General features: G+C 35.0%; 1 protein-coding gene across 5 annotated transcripts in view; it reads right to left on the reverse strand.

The window, feature by feature from the left end:
* RPS6KA6 (ribosomal protein S6 kinase A6) overlaps positions 1–13,900 on the reverse strand; it is a 150,918-nt gene that overhangs the window by 88,778 nt on the left and 48,240 nt on the right. The window contains exon 1 of one of the 5 annotated variants that reach the window (XM_070502459.1): positions 135–273. The exons of the other annotated variants lie outside the window; for them this stretch is intronic. The gene's annotated coding sequence lies outside the window, so the exon portion shown is untranslated. Of the gene's footprint in view, positions 1–134; positions 274–13,900 lie in introns of those variants that run through there. 5 annotated transcript variants of the gene reach the window in all.

Below are 13,900 nucleotides of genomic sequence, written 5' to 3' on the forward strand. Positions count from 1 at the left end.
CTTTCCTTTCATTCAGTTTAATTAAATTTTGAGTCACTCTACAGAAGAAAGAATAAACTGTAGGAGAAAAATATAAGTGGCCATGGAAACAAAATTATTTCAACATACAAAGCTCAGTAGGTAATGATACTTACTCTTCAATACTTACTCTTACAGGAAAGAGTAAGTGTAGAGGACTTAGATCAAAGATCTTCAAGCTACGGCTCATGGGCCAAATCTGGCCTGTTGTCTGTTTTTATAAATAAAATTTTACTGGAACACAGACACATCCATTTGTTTCCATATTATCTGTGGCTGCTTTCTCACTGTAACAGCAGAGTTGAGGAGTTGACAGAGACCCCATGCCTGCAGAGCCTAAAATATTTACTATTTGGCCCTTTACAAAAAAAGTTTGCCGACAACAGATCTAAGATGTTTGAAAATTAAGCAACAGCAAGATGGTGCGGAAAAAAAGAAACTTTACCGCTGCCTATTTATAAATGGAGGGGGAGGAGGGAATGGGGAATGGAGAGGGGGAGGGAGAGGAGGACTTGGAAAAGAGAAGGATGAGAAGAGGGGAGACAGGGAGGAGGAAGGAAAGAGAGGAAGAAGGGGAAGAGAAGAAGAAGAAAAGGAAGAGGAAGGAGAAGGAGAAGGAGAAAGTAAATTTAATAAAGAAGAAAACAGTAAATTAAATAGAGGTTTTGGTGACAGCAAGATGGAATAAGCCTCTCTCTCCTCTGATTAAACTAAAAATTTCGGTCAAAATACAAAAATAAACTACCTGAGGACTCTGAAAATTAAACAATAGCTAGAAGATTAGGGAGGGAGATCAAAATTTGAATAACCAGTACTGTGGTGAGTTTCCTGGGTTTATTTTCCACCTTTACCTCCTGATTTTGACCCAAGGAGAGACTGTGTCATGGAACTCCACAGTGAGCATAAACAAAACACCCAAGAGAAATCCCACTTTCTGGACAGAGGACCAGGAAAAGATGCACTTTTGAGCTGGTGAGCATAAGGAGAACCCCAAGTTTTCTTTTTTTCCCATTTATTTAATTTTTTGACTCTCAGTCCTGCTCCAATGCAAGCCCCAATCAAAAGAAAAACCTATCTGTCTGGTCAGAGAAACCAAGAATAGAGGCACATATGATAAGGAAAATGTAGTGATAATCTCTTATTTTTTTCACTCTCTCCTTCATATCTCCCCAAGGGCAGCCCTAATAGTGCAAAACTGTGTGACAGTATGAAAAGCTAAAACTCTGTGAGAAACTCATTATTTCTGGTCAGAGGAACCAGGATAAAGAACCCATTGGAATAGAAGACTCAACAGAAGAAATCATGGAGAAGACTGAATGGAGGAAGGAGATCCTCTAATTCTGTGTATGAATAGACACAAGTCCTGGTCTCACCAACAAACTACACGTGTGTGGAATATAATCAAAACAGCCTTTTGCTTTGAAAACTGAACCCCAATATTAACCACTGGTCAAGGCTCAGACTAACCACTGAGTCAGCACACGCACTGAGTGACATATGAAGGGTGCTGACTCAAATACTCTGAAAACATAATTAACATTGAAACCGTCATCGAGAGAGAGTGAAACATAATTTCGAAGTCTGAACCTAACCAGGTAGATAGTCTGCTGAAATAAACAATCAAAATCAACAGTTATCAATTCCAGGATAACTCTGATGTTGAAATACCTCACAAGGAATTTAAGCAGCTATTGTAACTATGCTCTTTTGGGTAAAAATAAACAGACTTGAATGGAATGATAAAAAGTTATCAGTAGAAAAATAGAAATTATAAAAAACTTTAAATTTTAGAACTAAAAATAAAAATGTCAATTTTTTAAAAATTCTGGATGAACCCAATAAAAGAATGGAGATGGCAGAGGAAATAGTAAACTTGAAGATAGATCACTAGAAATTAACCACTAGAAAGAAGACAGTAAAAGTGATTAAAAGCAAATAAACGAGCCTCAGAGACATGTGAAACAATATCAAAAGATCTAAAATCCATACTATTAACATCCCAGAAAAACAAAAGAGTCGCACAGAAAAAATTACTTAAGTAAATAATGGCAATTCTATTCATATGAAATGTTAAGAAGGGGAAAATTCCTAGAGATAAAAAGTAAATTAGTGGTTGCTTAGACAGCTGAAGGGTAAAAGATTTCATTTTGGTGTGATAAAAAAATTCTAAAATTGACTACGGTGATGGCTATAGATATCTGTGAATATACTAAAAACCATTAGGTTGTACTTTTTAAAGGGGTGAATTGTATGGTATGTGAATTATGTTTCAGTAAAGCTGTTCTAAAAAAAATGGCTGAGAATTTCCCAAATTTGGTGAAAGATAGAAATTTACAGTGTCAAGAAGTTCAGTGAAACTCAAAAAGGATAAAGTTTTTAAAAGCCACCCAAGACATATCTTAAACTATTGTAAACCAAAAAAAATAAGAGATGAGTCTTGAAAGCAGTGAAAGAAAAACACGACATTACATAAACATCAAATGAAATAGCTGCAGACTTCTCATGAGAAATCAGAGGTCAGAAAACAGTGAATATCTACCTGAAATATGGAAACTTACGTTAGCACAAAAATCTATACATGAATGTGTATAGCAGTTTTGTTCATAACTGTCAAAAACTGGAAACATTCCAGATATCCATCAACTGATAAATGGAGAAAGAATAAAACACTACTCATCAATAAAAAGCAAAGGACTCTTGATACTTGTAACAACATGGATAAATCTCAAATGTATGTTGCTAACTGAAAGAATCCAGACCCAAAAGCCTAATATTATACGACTACATATATATGACATTCTGAAAAATGCAAACCTATAAGGGAAAGAATTTATATCATTAGTTTCCAAGGGAAAGAAGTAGAGGAAGGTGAATACTACTTAGCAATGAAAAAGGAATGACCTATTGATATACTCAACAGAATGGATAACTCTCAACTACATTATCATAAATTTTAAAAAACAGCCTCAAAAGGCTATATACTGTATGATTCCATTTATGACATTCTGGGAAAGGTAAAACTATAAGGTATGGAGAAGGAATTAGCAGTTGCCAAAGGCTAGGCCTATGGGTAGGGGTGCACCACAAAGAGCCAGCAATGGGAATTTTGGAGGAGGGATGGGACTATTCTGTATCTTGATCATGGTGGTGGTTACTCAACTCTATGCATTTGTCTAACCTCAGAACCATACGTGAAAAAGAGTGAATTTTACTATATGTACATTTTAAAATAAACATTAAAAAGTAAATTACCCAGCATTATTTATTTGACTAGCATCTTTCTTCTAAAAAACTCAGTGAGAACCAAACAAAGTCACCAATGATGTCTATTGTTCTAATAGATCCATCAGTCCTCATCTTACGTGCTCTTGCTGCAGCATGTCACAGTTGACTCTTTCCTATTTGAGTCTTTGGATTCCATGATATCACATTTTCATTCTCTTTTGCTCCAATTTCTTTGTTCTTTTTCAGTATACTTGAAACACTGCAGATCCTCAGGAAATAAAATTGGGTCACCTTCTCACCTCACACCACATTTTCCCCCCAGAAAGCTAATTTACTGACATGACTCACATTTACTCAGAGACTTCTTCTGAGCTCTTGATCCATATATCCAACTGCCTACTTGACATTTCCACTTGCTTATCTCACCTGTCTCTCAAAAATAGCCAACACAAAAAGGAATTAGCAATCCCCCCACACAAATCTGCTTTCTTCCAGGGTTTCCAATTTCAATAAACAGCACCACCATCTACCATCTTACCTCAAAAGCAAAGAAAGACTCTGGAGGATGAAAAAACTGTGATGGGTTTATCATTAACATATAGGAAGAGGCACATTCAGCAAGAAAGTCTGCAAACCAGTATTAAGACAGAATCCTGAGAATTCAAATTTTATTACAAAATTACTATCAGAATTATTCATAAGAAAAGGTAATACTGCTTTCCTTTGTTACCTTAGTTACTGGTTACTTCTTATTCATACCATCTTATGACTAACTAATCATGATGCTGTGGGTCTAAAGGAACAAGAAATAAAATAAATCTGAATGAGTGAAAAAGATCACTATATCCTACAAATCATTTCAGTCTACATAAATGGGTTTTAAAAACAGAACACTCCATTACTCCCACCTCATCTACCTTCAACAAGGTACCAGCTTTTCAATGTAAAAATGTTAATTCCTATAGAGGACCTCAGTTTTCACTGATCTTTACTAAAATTTAAGTCATCTCCACCTGTATAAAATCAAAAATATTTTGAGAATTCTCTGGGACAATAAACTTTTATTTCAAAAGTAAAATTTGCAATTTGAAAAGACAAGCAGACATGATGTTTCCCCCAAAAAAGTGCCAAAGAAGAAACAAACAATTTCCTACAGAAGATTCTGGAAAGCTTATTGACAACTGTAAAGGCAATGATAACTTAGATACTCCAAAACCCAAGTAAACAGACTCTCATATTAGAGCCTAGTGAATTACTCTTTAAAATTATTTTTATTTTCTCGGAAAATATTTAAATAGACCACACTTTAAAAGGTTCTGGGCAAACAGAAATACCTAAATTGAGTAGCTGTAATCACCATCTCAGGAAATCACATGGGTCATCTCAAACCTATCATTTTCTTAGTATTAATGACAAAATCAGTTTATCATGGAAAATTGAACTGAGAAATAAATATTTTCCATTCAGATCCTTAAAATTGGAGGTGCTGTGGGAAAAGGAATATATAAGGACATATAGTTTTGTAAAAGGGTTGTTATCTGGCCATGATAACTGTATTAATACAGTTAATACCGATGTATTAACATCTGTTCCTCAGTGTTAAACTGAAGACTAATTAAAAGATCTCATGGCTTAGTGCTAAAAGACATACTGAAGAAGGAAGTAGAGAGATAAGCAAGTAAGGAAGAATAAGGTACAAGAGGTAAGGAGAAGTATGAGTGATCCAAATGATTAAGAAAACATACATAAGACATCAGTCTTCACAACAAATTTGACAATTTTCAAGTAGTCTCCCCGATCCCCAAAATCCACCTAGTAAACAAAAGCACTATATTTATATAGTACCTAGTGTGAAAAATGTTTAAGAAGCTCACATCAAAAGAAAATGTTCCCTCTCAAAGAAGCTTCATGTTTACAGGTTACTCGCTGACAGATTTGGAAAGAAGAGTACTTCAACTTTTTACATTTCATTTAAATAACTACAGCAAATTAGATCTAAACTTAAAGGTGGGTCCATACATACCTAGAATAAAGGTCTATATCTGTATATTGAATTAAGCCCTTGACAAATTAAAACAGAGAAGGAAACCTCCCAGTTGATCAATGTGGCAGACAGACTCTAAGATGGACCCCTAACATCCTCACCTTTTGGTGCTCATGCCCTTGTATAACCCTCATTCCCCTCAGTAGGGACAGGACCTCAGTCTTGCTTCCAATCAATAGAATATGGCAAAGGTGATGGGATTTCACTCCTATGCTATGTTATATAAGAACTTAGTGCCTTTGCTGGCATGATGGAAGTAAGTGGTCATGTTAAGGAAGCCCACATAGCATGGCAGCCTCTAGGAACCGGGAGCAGTCTCCAGTTAACACGCAGCAAGAAGCCAGGGTCCTCAGTCCTATAACTACAAGGAAAGGAATTCTGCCAAGAATCTGAGGGGGTTTAGAAGTAGATTCTTCCCTGGTCAAGCCTCCAGATAAGAATGTAGGACGGCCGAAACCTTGTTTATAGGTTTGTGAGACCCTAAGGAGAAGACCTAGTTGAGCAATGCCTGGACTTCTGACGTGTAAAAACTGTGAAATAATAAGTGTGTCTTCATTTAAACTAAGTTTATGGCAATTCGTTATGCAGCAATAAATAATTAATACAATCAATATTACTACTGGACAAAAGTACCTGTGATTTAAAATTTCCCCTAAAACAAACTTTGTAGAGAAAAATTTTACAGTTTAAGACTTTTACTATATATTCTTGATTTTAGGCTCATGTCTTTGTTCTCACTTGGTAGACAAGAAACTGTAAATTACATACAGGTAAAGGACCCAGGAAAAATAATCAAGTAGAGTCAAATTTTTGTTAAACAAATCATATGACCAATAGGGCTACCTAATTAATTTTTATTTTAATTAACTTAAGATTGAGCAGTTACGTTTTTGTCCTTTAATTCTGCTTTCTGAAAAACCAATTGCTAATTTAATAAGCACGGTAGAGAGAACATAATGTCATTTTCCTTTAACAATCTGGGATCTTTCGGTGTCATAAGAGCTAACCCTCTGAACACAAATTACCAATGTTGCAGCTTTGTTGCTATGAAAGGAGCAGAAGCTAAAACAAAAATCCAATGGCAGGGGAGCACCTCCAAAGCAGTTCTTGCCTGTCCTAACAGGCAGGTGACCCCAGCCAGCACCAGAATGTGTACAAAGCAGCTCTCATTCCACCTTATCCAGTGGGCAGCCCCGGCTGGCACAGAAGGTCCTTGAAAGTGGCTCCTACCATGGAAGTGCAGACCCGCACAACTGCGTGCCCAGAGAAGTCAGGGTCCAGACACAATAAGAGGACAAATGCAGCCTACAGAGGGAACACATCTGGCTCTGCCGACCAGGGAAGATTGCACTACTAAGCCCCACAGGACAACTTCTACATAAGTTCACCCCTTTAAAACTGGGAGACATAGCAGATCTACCTAATACACAGAAACAAACATAGAGGATTAGGCAAAAAGAGGAGACTGAGGAATATGTTTCAATGAAAGAACAAGATAAAACCTCAGAAAAAGAACTAAGTGAAATGGAGATGAGCAATGTACCAAATAAAGAGTTCAAAATAATGCTCATAAAGATGCTCAACCAACTCAGAAGAACAGATGAACACAGTGAGAACTTAAACAAATTGAAAATACAGAAAAAAAAACCATCAGAGCTGAAAAAACAGTAACTGAAATGAAAAATACACTAGAGGGAATCAACAGCAGATTAGACGATACAGAAGAATGGATCAGCAACCTGGAAGATGGTAGTAGAAATCACCCACCAGAACAGCAAAAAGAAAAAAGAATTAAAAAAACAAGGATAGTTTAAAGGATCTCTGAGACAACATTAACATCAAATATACTAACATTTGCATTATGGAGGTCTCAGAAGGAGAAGTGAGAGAGAAACAGAAAATTTATTTGAAGAAATAGCGGCTGAAAACTTCCCCAATCTGGAAAAGGAAACAGACACCCAAGTCCAAGAAGCATAGAGAGTCCCAAATAAGATGAAACCAAAAATACTCACCCCGAAACACATTATAATTAAAATGTCTAAAGTTAAGGATAGAGAATCTTAAAAGAAGCAAGAGAAAGACAACTAGTTATGTACAAAGGAACCCCTGTAAGACTATAAGCTGATTTTTCAGCAGAAACTTTACAGGTAAGAAGAGGCTGGCTCAATATATTCAAAGTGCTGAAAGGAAAAAACTTAGAACTAAAAATACTCTACCCACCAAAGTTATCATTCAGAATTGAAGAAGAGATAAAGAGTTTCCTAGACAAGCAAAAGCTAAAGGAGTTCATCATCACTAAACCAGCTTTACAAAAATGTTAAAGGAAATGCTTTGAACAGAAAAGAAAAGGCCATAACTAGAAATAACACAATTATGAAAGAAAAACTCACTGGTAATGCCAAACATATAGTAAAGGTAGTGGATCAACCATCTATATAGCTAATTTGAAGGTTAAAAGAGAAAATTAGTAATATTGTACAACTACAATAATTACTTAAGGGATACACAAAATAAAAAGATGTAAAATAAGCCATCAAAAATACAAAAAGGGTTGGGGGGAGTGAAAATGTAGTGGTTTTAGAATGTGCTCAAACTTCTTTGACCATAAACTTAATACAGACTACCATACACATAGGTTGTCATATACGAACTCATGCTAACCACAAACCAAAAACATATAATAGAAACACAAAAAAAATAAAGAGAAACGAACACAAACATAACACTAAAGAAAGTAATTAAATTATAAGGGAATAGGGCAAGAGAAGAAGAAACAAAAGAACTACAAAAACAACCAGAAAACACTTAACAAAATGGCAATAAAATGTAAATGGACTAAATGCTCCAATCAAGAGACATAGGGTAGCTGAAAGGACAAACTAAAATAAGAGCCACTATATATGCTGCCTACAAGAGACTCACTTCAGGTCTAAAGACACACACAGACTGAAAGGAGATGGAAAAAGATACTCCACGCAAATGGGAACAAAAAGAAAGCAGGGGCAGCAATACTTATGTCAGACAAAACAGACTATAAAACAAAGACTATAACAAGAGACAAAGATTGACATTACATAATGATAAAGGGATCAATCCAACAAAGGATGTAACACTTGTAAATATCTATGCAGCCAACATAGGTACATCTAAATACATAAAGCAAATGTTAACAGACATGAAAGGAGAAATTGACAGTAATACCTTGTTAGTAGAAGACTTAAACATCCAACTTACATCCATGGACAGATCATCCAGACAGAAAATCAACAAGGAAACACTGGCCTTAAACAACACATTAGACTAGATGGACTTAATACATATATACAGAACGCTGCATCCAAAAATAGCAGAATACACATTCTTTTCAAGTGCACATGGAAAATATTCCAAGAGATATCACATGTTAGGACAAAAATAAGTCTCAATAAATTTTAGAAGATTAAAATCATATCAAGCATCTCTTCCGACTATAACAATATAAAACTAGAAATCAATGACAAGAAGAAAACTGGAAAAAAACACAACACACAGAAGCCAAACAACACACTACTAAACAACCAATAGGAAAAGGAAAAAATCAGAGGAAATGAAAAAACACCTTAAGACAGATGAAAACAGAAACACAACGTTCCAAAATCTATGGGACACAGTAAAAGTAGTTCTAAGAGGAAAGTTTATAGCAATAAAGGCCTACCTCAGGAAACAAGAAAAATCGTAAGTAATCTATATTCATACTTAAAGGAGCTAGCAAAAGAACAACAAAAAAAGCCCCAAGTTAGGAGAAAGAAGAAAATGATAAAGATCACAGTGGAAATCAATGAAATAGGGACTAAACAAAAATTAAAAAAAAAAAATCAGTGAAACTAAGAGCTGGCTCTTTGACAAGATACACAAAATTGATCTATGTTTAGCTAGAATCATCAAGAAAAAAAGAGAGAGGGCACAAATAAAATCAGAACATAAAGGAAGAGATGCTATTACTGACACCACAGAAATACAAAGTATCATAAGAGATTATTACAAACTATTATATGGCAACTACTTGGGTAACCTAGAAGAAATGGATAAATTCCTAAAAACATATAATCTTCCAAGACTGAATCAGGAAGAAACATAAAATCTGAACAGACCAATTACTAGTAATGAGATTGAATCAGTAATCAAACAACTCCCAACAAACAAAATTCCAGGGCACATGGCTTCACAGGTAAAGTCTATGAAACATTAAATAAGTTAATAACTATCCTTCTCAAACTTTTCCAAAAAATTGAAGAGCTAGGAAGACTTTCATTCTACATGGCCAGCACTACCCTGATACCAAAATGAGACAAATACACTACAAAAGAACAAAATTACAGGCCAATATCCTTGATAAACATAGATGCAAAAACTGTCAACAAAATAACAGCAAACTAAATTCAGCAATACATTAAAGGATCATACACCACGATCAAGTAGGATTTATACCAGGGATGCAGGATGGTTCAACATCCTGCATTGTGCAGGATGTGCAACTGCAACTGTGATACACTACATTAACAAAATGAAGGATAAAAACCACATGATCATCTCAAAAGATGCAGAAAAAGTATGACAAGGTCTAACACTCACTTATGATAAAAACTCTCAACAAAGTGGGCACAGAGGGAACATATCTCAACATAATAAAGGCCGTATATAACAGACCCACAGCTAACATCATGCTCAACAGTGAAAAGCTGCAAGTATTTCCTCTAAGATCATAAACAAGACAAGCATACCCACTCTCCCCACTTTCATTCAACATAGTATTGAAGTCCTTGCCACAACAATTAGGCAAGAAAAAAACATATAAGACATTCAAATCAGAAAAGAAGTAAAACAGCCACTATTTGCAGATAACATGACATTACACAGAGATCCCTAAAGACTCAGCCAAAAAAAATCAGAATAAATGAATTCAGTAAACTTACAAGATACGAAAATCAATATACAAAAATCTGCTGTATTTCTATACACCAATAACAAACAATCAGAAGGAGAATTTAAGAAAACAGTCTCATTTACAATTGCATCAAAAATACCTAGGAATAAATTTAACCGAGGTGGTGAAAGACTTGTACTTTGAAAACTATAAGACATTGATCAAAGACATTCAAGACAACACAAATAAATGGAAAAATACCCTATGCTCATGGATGAAAGAATTAATATTGTTAAAATATCCATACTACCCAAAGCAATCTACAGATTCAACGCAATCCCTATCAAAATGCCAATGGCATTTTTCACAGAAGTAGAACAAAGAATCCTAAAATTTGTATGGAACCACAAAAGACACCAAATAGCCAAAGCAATCTTGAAAAAGTAGAATCAAGCTGGAAGTATCATGCTCCTTGATTTCAAACTATACTACAAAGAATTAAAACTGTACGGTACTGGCAGAAAAACAGAGACATAGATCAATGGAACAGAATAAAGAGACCAGAAATAAACCCACATTAATCTACAACAAATGAGGCAAGAATATACAACGGGGAAAAGACAGTCTCTTCAATGGTTTGGGGAAAACTTGAAAGCTACATGCAAAAGAATGAAACCGGACTACTTTCTCAGACTACACACAAAAATAAACTCAAAATGGATCAAAGACTTAAATGTAAGACCTGAAACCATAAAACTCCTAGAAGAAAACATAGGCAGTCAGCTCTTCGACATCATTCTTGGCAATATTTTTTTGGATCTGTCTCCTCAGGCGAAGGCAACAAAAGCAAAAATAAACAAATGGGACTATGTCAAACTAAAACGTTTTTTTCACAGCAAAGGATACCACCAACAAAATAACAAAGCAACCTACTGAATGAGAGAATATATTTGTAAATGATATTTTTGATAAGGGGTTAAAAACCAAAATATACAAAGAACTCATAAAACTCAATATCAAAAAAGAATCCGATCAAAAAATGAGCAGAGGGGCCAGACCTGGTGGCCTAGAAGTTAAGTTCAGTGCAGTCTGCTTCTGCAGTCCAGGTTCAGTTCCCGGCCACAGACCTACACTGTTTTGTTAGTGGCAATGCTGTGCTGGCAACCCACATACAAAAGATACAGGAAGACTGGCATGGATGTTAATGGATGTTAGCTCAAGGAAAAGCTTCCTCAGCAAAAAGAAAACAAAAGAGTACAGGACCTAATAGACGTTTTTCCAAAGACGACATAGAGATTGCCAACAGCACATGAAAAGATGTGCAGTATAACTAAACATCAGCGAAATGCAAATAAAAACCACAATGAGACATCACCTCACACCTGTCAGAATGGCTATTACCAAAAAGACAACAAATTACAAGTGTTGGCAAGGATGTGGAGAAAAGGGAACCCTCATGCACTGTTGGCAGAAATGTAAATTAGTGAAGTCACTATGGAAAACAGCATGGAGGTTCTTCATAAAATTAAAAATACACCTACCATACAATCCAGCAATTCTACTTCTGGGTATTTACCCTATGAAAACAAAAAACTAATTCAAAAAGACATATGCACACCTATGTTCACTGCAACATTATTCACAATAGCCAAGACATGGAAGCAACCCAAGTGTCACCAATGGATGAATGGATAAAAAAGTTGTGGTATATATATGCAACAGAATATTATTCAGCCATAAAAAGAATGAAATTTTGCCATTTGTGACAACATGGATGGACCTAGAGGGTATTACGCTAAGTGAAATAAGTCAGACAGAGAAAGGTAAATACCATATAATTTCACTTATTTGTGGAACGTAACAATAAAACAAATGAACAAACTAAACAAGACTTACAAAGAAACAAACTTAGAAAGAACAAATTGGTGGTCGCCAGAGGGAATAGGGGTGGGTGGATGGGTGAAACAGGTGAAGGGGATTAAGAGATACAAACTCCCAGTTATAAAATAAATAAGTCATGAGAATGTAATGTACAGTATAGGGAATAGTCATAATATTGTAATAACTTTGTATGGTGACGGTTACTAAATTTGTCATGGTGGTCATTTCATACTGTATATAAATGTTGAATCACTATGTTGTACACCTGAAACTAACATTTTATGTCAACTATACTTCAACCAAAAAAAAAATTAAAGAGTGAAAAAAATATGAGCTCAGAACATATCTTGGGATTTGCTTGTTCAAAATAATTCCACCACACGTGAGGATGTGGAGAAATTGGAACCTCTGCACACTGTTGGTGGCAATGTAAAGTGGTACAGCTGCTATGAAAAACTATATAACAATTTCTCAAAAAAATCCAGAATTACCGTAGGATCAAGCACTTCCACTTCTGGGTATACACGCAAAAAGACTGAAAGCAGAATCTCAAAGAGCACACCATATTCAGAGCAACAACATTCACAATAGCCAAAAAGTGTAAGCAATGCAAGTGTCTATCGACAGATAAATAAAATGTGGTATATACATACAATGAACTATTATCTAGCCTTAAAAAAGAAAATTCTGACACGTGCTACAACATGGATGAATCTTAAAGATATTAGGCTAAATGAAAGAAGCTAGTCGCACAAAGACAAATACTTTATGATTCCATTTGTATGAAATATCTAGAGCAGTCTCATTCGTAAAGAGAGAAAGTAGAATGATGGTTGCCTGGGGCTGGGGAGGGGGTAGAATGCAGAGTCATGGTTTAATGAGTAAAGAGTTTCAGTTTTGCAAGATGAAAGAGTTCTGGAGATTGGCTGTACATCAACGTGAATGTACATAACACTATTTAACTGTACACATAAAAATGGCTAAGATGGTAACGTTTATTTTACATAACAATTTTTAAATGCTATAAAAATAATAAAATAATCCCACCATATCAAGTAAATTTCTTGTCATATGCATCTAGATTTAAAACTCCTTGAGGACAGATACTGTGCTTTATTCATGAGACAGGCATAGTAATATTACAAATAGAGCAATGCTTTGGCGTCAAGCCAATCTGGATTCAAATTCCAAAATTCTATTTTTACTGCCTCGAAAAAGTTTCTTAAACTTCCTTAGTCCCGATTTCTTCATCTGTAAACTAAGCAATTTAGGGACATTATCAGGACTAACATAATGTTCTTACAACAGCTGGCAGAGTGTCTGACATGTGCCCAATAAATTTCTGATGTGTGAATGTTTTCCTGCCAAAAAAAAAAAACAGGAAAAAAAGTATTGGAACATTTTAGTTAATAATTCACCAAAGGTGAATAATGCTACTCGTATACAAAATAATACATCTGTGAATCAAAACTTACTGCTACATCATAATATGCATCATACGCATAATAATTTTAGTTTCAACATATCACACTATTGCGGAAAGATTACTGTTAAAATAATGATATGATTATTTTTGGTCAACTTGAAAAGAAATCATCTAAATCATGCATATCCACCTTGATTTAACAATCACAGATTGAAGAGAAGTGAAAAGTATCTGTATATTTTTACTACAAGACACTTTATCAACTTCACTAACAGTCTTTAGCTGGGCATTTCCAAAAATAAGGGTCTTTTTGTTTTGCATTCCACATAGAAGGTTTAATTTGTATACTGAGTTTTAAACTACTAAATACTTTCAAAGGTTTATTAGTAGTTAGGGCCATTTC

This window comes from Equus asinus, chromosome X, assembly GCF_041296235.1.
Source record: "Equus asinus isolate D_3611 breed Donkey chromosome X, EquAss-T2T_v2, whole genome shotgun sequence".
Taxonomy (NCBI): Eukaryota; Metazoa; Chordata; class Mammalia; order Perissodactyla; family Equidae; genus Equus; species Equus asinus.